Raw genomic sequence first — 6,903 nt, 5'->3', positions numbered from 1 at the left:
TGTGTTGTGGCCGCAGCAACCCCGGTTCGAATCCGGGTCAAGGCAGCCTCAGTTTCACCTATAGTGTTGCTTGCTTGACCAGTGGGGAGATACGCGTCCCCACCCGATGTCTTACAGAAAACTCCACACATGAGTGGGGCGAGTGGCGCAATGGATGCCACATCTGATAATGGTTCAGGACATTCTAGGTTCGACTCCTAGCTAGCTCGTTTTACATTTTGTGCTAAACCTGTGCATCGTGTAACTTTTCATGAATTCACTGGAGAGGGCTCACTTCACCAATGTCAACAAGGAGAAGGTCCTTCCAGTGCTTAATAAACTCTTTGTCAAACATTAACCTGGAGAGTTACATTCTTCAACACAATTTTAGAAGTAACTTTTCCTTCAAGAAGCTCGTCCTGTCATTGGAAAATGTTGCTTAAATCTCAAAATCAAGATCCTGCGAAATAGAAAATTCATTCCCACTGAATTGGTATTCAAGATTTCTGAATTGTATGAGTTTCATGAAATACTGAAGGAGTTTTCTGCCAATGAAAATCATTGAACATTGTTTCAGTCGTCCTTTCTAAGAAACCCGTCTGTTGTATTTTATTTTGGCCTTACGTGTAGCTGTCAGCGGTGGAGAGACAATACTGCCATTGCATAGCAACACACTCGGGGCCGTGATCGTATAGTGGTTAGTACTCTGTGTTGTGGCCGCAGCAACCCCGGTTCGAGTCCGTGTCACGGCAGCCTCAGCTTTACCAATAGTGTTGCTTGCTTGACCAGTGGAGAGATACACGTCCCCACCCGATGTCTTACAGACAACTACACACATGCGTGGGGCTAGTGGCGCAATGGATAACGCATCTGACTACGGATCAGAAGATTCTAGGTTCGACTCCTAGCTAGCTCGTCTTACAATTTGTGCTAAACCTGTGCATTGTGTATCTTTTCATGAATTCTCTGCAGAGGGCTTTCTTCACCAATGTCAACAAGGAGAAGGTCCTTCCAGTGCTGAATAAACACTTTGTCAAACATTAACCTGGAGAGTTACATTCTTCAACACAATTTTAGAAGTAACTTTTCCTTCAAGAAGGTCGTCCTGTCTTTGGTAAAGGTTGCTTAAATCTCAAAATCAAGATTCCGCAAAATAGAAAATTCATTCCCACTGAATTGGGATTCAAGATTTCTGAATTGTATGAGTTTCAGTGGGGAGATACGCGTCCCCACCCGATGTCTTACAGACAACTCCACGCATGAGTGGGGCGAGTGGCGCAATGGATACCGCATCTCAAAATGGTTCAGGACATTCTAGGTTTGACTCCCAGCTAGCTCGTCTTACATTTTGTGCTAAACCTGTGCATCGTGTATCTTTTCATGAATTCACTGGAGAGGGCTCACTTCACCAATGTCAACAAGGAAAAGGTCCTTCCAGTGCTTAATAAACTCTTTGTCAAACATTAACCTGGAGAGTTACATTCTTCATCACAATTTTAGAAGTACCTTTTCCTTCAAGAAGGTCGTCCTGTCATTGGAAAAGGTTGCTTAAATCTCAAAATCAAGATTCCGCAAAATAGAAAATTCATTCCCACTGAATTGGGATTCAAGATTTCTGAAATGTATGAGTTTCATTAAATACTGAAGGAGTTTTCTGTCAATGAAAATCATTGAACATTGTTTCAGTCGTCCTTTCTAAGAAACCCGTCTGTTGAATTTTATTTTGGCCTTACGTTAGCTGTCAGCGGTGGAGAGACAATTCTGCCATTGCATAGCAACACACTCGGGGCCGTGATCGTATAGTGGTTAGTACTCTGTGTTGTGGCCGCAGCAACCCCGGTTCGAATCCGGGTCACGGCAGCCTCAGTTTCACCAATAGTGTGGCTTGCTTGACCAGTGGGGAGATACGCGTCCCCACCTGATGTCTTACAGAAAACTCCACACATGAGTGGGGCGAGTGGCGCAATGGATAACGCATCTGACTACGGATCAGAAAATTCTAGGTTTGACTCCTAGCTAGCTCGTCTTACATTTTGTGCTAAACCTGTGCATTGTGTATCTTTTCATGAATTCTCTGGAGAGGGCTTTCTTCACCAATGTCAACAAGGAGAAGGTCCTTCCAGTGCTGAATAAACTCTTTGTCAAACATTAACCTGGAGAGTTACATTCTTCAACACAATTTTAGAAGTAACTTTTCCTTCAAGAAGGTCGTCCTGTCTTTGGTAAAGGTTGCTTAAATCTCAAAATCAAGATTCCGCAAAATAGAAAATTCATTCCCACTGAATTGGGATTCAAGATTTCTGAAATGTATGAGTTTCATTAAATACTGAAGGAGTTTTCTGCCAATGAAAATCATTGAACATTGTTTGAGTCGTCCTTTCTAAAAAAAACAGTCTGTTGCATTTTATTTTGGCCCTAAGTGTAGCTGTCAGCAGTAGACAGACAATTTTGCCATTGCATAGCAACACACTCGGGGCCGTGATCGTATAGTGGTTAGTACTCTGTGTTGTGGCCGCAGCAACCCCGGTTCGAATCCGGGTCACGGCAGCCTCAGTTTCACCAATAGTGTGGCTTGCTTGACCAGTGGGGAGATACGCGTCCCCACCTGATGTCTTACAGAAAACTCCACACATGAGTGGGGCGAGTGGCGCAATGGATAACGCATCTGACTACGGATTGGAAGATTCTAGGTTCGACTCCTAGCTAGCTCGTCTTACATATTGGGCTAAACCTGTGCATCGTGTATCTTTTCATGAATTCACTGGAGAGGGCTCACTTCACCAATGTCAACAAGGAGAAGGTCCTTCCAGTGTTTAATAAACTCTTTGTCAAACATTAACCTGGAGAGTTACATTCTTCAACACAATTTTAGAAGTAACTTTTCCTTCAAGAAGGTCGTCCTGTCATTGGAAAAGGTTGCTTAAATCTCAAAATCAAGATCCTGCGAAATAGAAAATTCATTCCCACTGAATTGGTATTCAAGATTTCTGAATTGTATGAGTTTCAGTGGGGAGATACGCGTCCCCACCCGATGTCTTACAGACAACTCCACGCATGAGTGGGGCGAGTGGCGCAATGGATACCGCATCTCATAATGGTTCAGGACATTCTAGGTTTGACTCCCAGCTAGCTCGTCTTACATTTTGTGCTAAACCTGTGCATCGTGTATCTTTTCATGAATTCACTGGAGAGGGCTCACTTCACCAATGTCAACAAGGAAAAGGTCCTTCCAGTGCTTAATAAACTCTTTGTCAAACATTAACCTGGAGAGTTACATTCTTCATCACAATTTTAGAAGTACCTTTTCCTTCAAGAAGGTAGTCTTGTCATTGGAAAAGGTTGCTTAAATCTCAAAATCAAGAATCCGCAAAATAGAAAATTCATTCCCACTGAATTGGGATTCAAGATTTCTGAAATGTATGAGTTTCATTAAATACTGAAGGAGTTTTCTGCCAATGAAAATCATTGAACATTGTTTCAGTCGTCCTTTCTAAGAAACCCGTCTGTTGCATTTTATTTTGGCCTTACGTGTAGCTGTCAGCGGTGGAGAGACAATTCTGCCATTGCATAGCAACACACTCGGGGCCGTGATCGTATAGTGGTTAGTACTCTGTGTTGTGGCCGCAGCAACCCCGGTTCGAATCCGGGTCACGGCAGCCTCAGTTTCACCAATAGTGTTGCTTGCTTGACCAGTGGGGAGATACGCGTCCCCACCCGATGTCTTACAGAAAACTCCACACATGAGTGGCGCAATGGATAACGCATCTTACTACGGATTGGAAGATTCTATGTTCGACTCCTAGCTAGCTCGTCTTACATTTTGTGCTAAACCTGTGCATCGTGTATCTTTTCATGAATTCACTGGAGAGGGCTCACTTCACCAATGTCAACACGGAGAAGGTCCTTCCAGTGTTTAATAAACTCTTTGTCAAACATTAACCTGGAGAGTTACATTCTTCAACACAATTTTAGAAGTAAATTTTCCTTCAAGAAGGTCGTCCTGTCATTGGAAAAGGTTGCTTAAATCTCAAAATCAAGATCCTGCGAAATAGAAAATTCATTCCCACTGAATTGGTATTCAAGATTTCTGAATTGTATGAGTTTCAGTGGGGAGATACGCGTCCCCACCCGATGTCTGACAGACAACTCCACGCATGAGTGGGGCGAGTGGCGCAATGGATACCGCATCTCATAATGGTTCAGGACATTCTAGGTTTGACTCCCAGCTAGCTCGTCTTACATTTTGTGCTAAACCTGTGCATCGTGTATCTTTTCATGAATTCACTGGAGAGGGCTCACTTCACCAATGTTAACAAGGAAAAGGTCCTTCCAGTGCTTAATAAACTCTTTGTCAAACATTAACCTGGAGAGTTACATTCTTCATCACAATTTTAGAAGTACCTTTTCCTTCAAGAAGGTAGTCTTGTCATTGGAAAAGGTTGCTTAAATCTCAAAATCAAGATTCCGCAAAAAAGAACATTCATTCCCTCTGAATTGGGATTCAAGATTTCTGAAATGTATGAGTTTCATTAAATACTGAAGGAGTTTTCTGCCAATGAAAATCATTGAACATTGTTTCAGTCGTCCTTTCTAAGAAACCCGTCTGGTGCATTTTATTTTGGCCTTACGTGTAGCTGTCAGCGGTGCAGAGACAATTCTGCCATTGTATAGCAACACACTCGGGGCCGTGATCGTATAGTGGTTAGTGCTCTGTGTTGTGGCTGCAGCAACCCCGGTTCGAGTCCGCGTCACGGCAGCCTCAGCTTCACCCATAGTGTTGCTTGCTTGACCAGTGGAGAGATACGCGACCCCAACCGACGTCTTACAGACAACTACACACATGCGTGGGGCTAGTGGCGCAATGGATAACGCATCTGACTACGGATCAGAAGATTCTAGGTTCGACTCCTAGCTAGCTCGTCTTACATTTTGTGCTAAACCTGTGCATTGTGTATCTTTTCATGAATTCTCTGGAGAGGGCTTTCTTCACCAATGTCAACAAGGAGAAGGTCCTTCCAGTGCTGAATAAACTCTTTGTCAAACATTAACCTGGAGAGTTACATTCTTCAACACAATTTTAGAAGTAACTTTTCCTTCAAGAAGGTCGTCCTGTCATTGGAAAAGGTTGCTTAAATCTCAAAATCAAGATTCCGCAAAATAGAAAATTCATTCCCACTGAATTGGGAATCAAGATTTCTGAAATGTATGAGTTTCATTAAACACTGAAGGAGTTTTCTGCCAATGAAAATCATTGAACATTGTTTCAGTCGTCCTTTCTAAGAAACCCGTCTGTTGCATTTTATTTTGGACTTACGTGTAGCTGTCAGCGGAGGAGAGACAATTCTGCCATTGCATAGCAACACATTCGGGGTCGTGATTGTATATTGGTTAGTACTCTGTGTAGTGGCCGCAGCAACCCCGTTTCGAATCCGGGTCACGGCAGCCTCAGCTCCACCAATAGAGTTGCTTGCTTGACCAGTGGGGAAATACGAGTCCCCCCAGATGTCTTACAGACAACTCCACACATGAGTGGGGCGAGTGGCGCAATGGATACCACATCTGATAATGGTTCAGGACATTCTAGGTTCGACTCCTAGCTAGCTCGTCATAGATTTTGTGCTAAACCTGTGCATCGTGTATCTTTTCATGAATTCACTGGAGAGGGCTCACTTCACCAATGTCAACAAGGAGAAGGTCCTTCCAGTGTTTAATAAACTCTTTGTCAAACATTAACCTGGAGAGTTACATTCTTCAACACAATTTTAGAAGTAACTTTTCCTTCAAGAAGGTCGTCCTGTCATTGGAAAAGGTTGCTTAAATCTCAAAATCAAGATCCTGCGAAATAGAAAATTCATTCCCACTGAATTGGTATTCAAGATTTCTGAATTGTATGAGTTTCAGTGGGGAGATACGCGTCCCCACCCGATGTCTTACAGACAACTCCACGCATGAGTGGGGCGAGTGGCGCAATGGATACCGCATCTCATAATGGTTCAGGACATTCTAGGTTTGACTCCCAGCTAGCTCGTCTTACGTTTTGTGCTAAACCTGTGCATCGTGTATCTTTTCATGAATTCACTGGAGAGGGCTCACTTCACCAATGTCAACAAGGAAAAGGTCCTTCCAGTGCTTAATAAACTCTTTGTCAAACATTAACCTGGAGAGTTACATTCTTCATCACAATTTTAGAAGTACCTTTTCCTTCAAGAAGGTAGTCTTGTCATTGGAAAAGGTTGCTTAAATCTCAAAATCAAGATTCCACAAAATAGAAAATTCATTCCCACTGAATTGGGATTCAAGATTTCTGAAATGTATGAGTTTCATTAAATACTGAAGGAGTTTTCTGCCAATGAAAATCATTGAACATTGTTTCAGTCGTCCTTTCTAAGAAACCCGTCTGGTGCATTTTATTTTGGCCTTACGTGTAGCTGTCAGCGGTGCAGAGACAATTCTGCCATTGTATAGCAACACACTCGGGGCCGTGATCGTATAGTGGTTAGTGCTCTGTGTTGTGGCTGCAGCAACCCTGGTTCGAGTCCGCGTCACGGCAGCCTCAGCTTCACCCATAGTGTTGCTTGCTTGACCAGTGGAGAGATACGCGTCCCCAACCGATGTCTTACAGACAACTACACACATGCGTGGGGCTAGTGGCGCAATGGATAACGCATCTGACTACGGATCAGAAGATTCTAGGTTCGAATCCTAGCTAGCTCGTCTTACATTTTGTGCTAAACCTGTGCATTGTGTATCTTTTCATGAATTCTCTGGAGAGGGCTTTCTTCACCAATGTCAACAAGGAAAAGGTCCTTCCAGTGCTGAATAAACTCTTTGTCAAACATTAACCTGGAGAGTTATATTCTTCAACACAATTTTAGAAGTAACTTTTCCTTCAAGAAGGTCGTCCTGTCATTGGAAAAGGTTGCT

The 6,903-nt window shown here is 43.1% G+C and overlaps 6 non-coding genes across 6 annotated transcripts; all 6 read left to right on the top strand.

The window, feature by feature from the left end:
• Positions 1-822: 822 nt before the first annotated feature.
• Positions 823-895, top strand: trnar-acg (transfer RNA arginine (anticodon ACG)). Its single transcript has one exon. It is a non-coding gene; the product is annotated as a tRNA-Arg (tRNA).
• An 872-nt stretch (positions 896-1,767) lies between these two features.
• Positions 1,768-1,839, top strand: trnah-gug (transfer RNA histidin (anticodon GUG)). Its single transcript has one exon. It is a non-coding gene; the product is annotated as a tRNA-His (tRNA).
• A 615-nt stretch (positions 1,840-2,454) lies between these two features.
• On the top strand, positions 2,455-2,526 carry trnah-gug (transfer RNA histidin (anticodon GUG)). Its single transcript has one exon. It is a non-coding gene; the product is annotated as a tRNA-His (tRNA).
• Positions 2,527-3,563: 1,037 nt separating this feature from the next.
• On the top strand, positions 3,564-3,635 carry trnah-gug (transfer RNA histidin (anticodon GUG)). Its single transcript has one exon. It is a non-coding gene; the product is annotated as a tRNA-His (tRNA).
• A 1,191-nt stretch (positions 3,636-4,826) lies between these two features.
• Positions 4,827-4,899, top strand: trnar-acg (transfer RNA arginine (anticodon ACG)). Its single transcript has one exon. It is a non-coding gene; the product is annotated as a tRNA-Arg (tRNA).
• A 1,721-nt stretch (positions 4,900-6,620) lies between these two features.
• Positions 6,621-6,693, top strand: trnar-acg (transfer RNA arginine (anticodon ACG)). Its single transcript has one exon. It is a non-coding gene; the product is annotated as a tRNA-Arg (tRNA).
• The last annotated feature ends 210 nt before the right edge of the window (positions 6,694-6,903 follow it).

This window comes from Idiotropiscis lumnitzeri, chromosome 9 (assembly GCF_059441095.1).
Source record: "Idiotropiscis lumnitzeri isolate Australia: NSW breed Sydney's pygmy pipehorse chromosome 9, RoL_Ilum_1.0, whole genome shotgun sequence".
In the NCBI taxonomy this organism is placed as follows: Eukaryota; Metazoa; Chordata; class Actinopteri; order Syngnathiformes; family Syngnathidae; genus Idiotropiscis; species Idiotropiscis lumnitzeri.
This window is presented reverse-complemented; position numbering and strand designations above follow the sequence as displayed.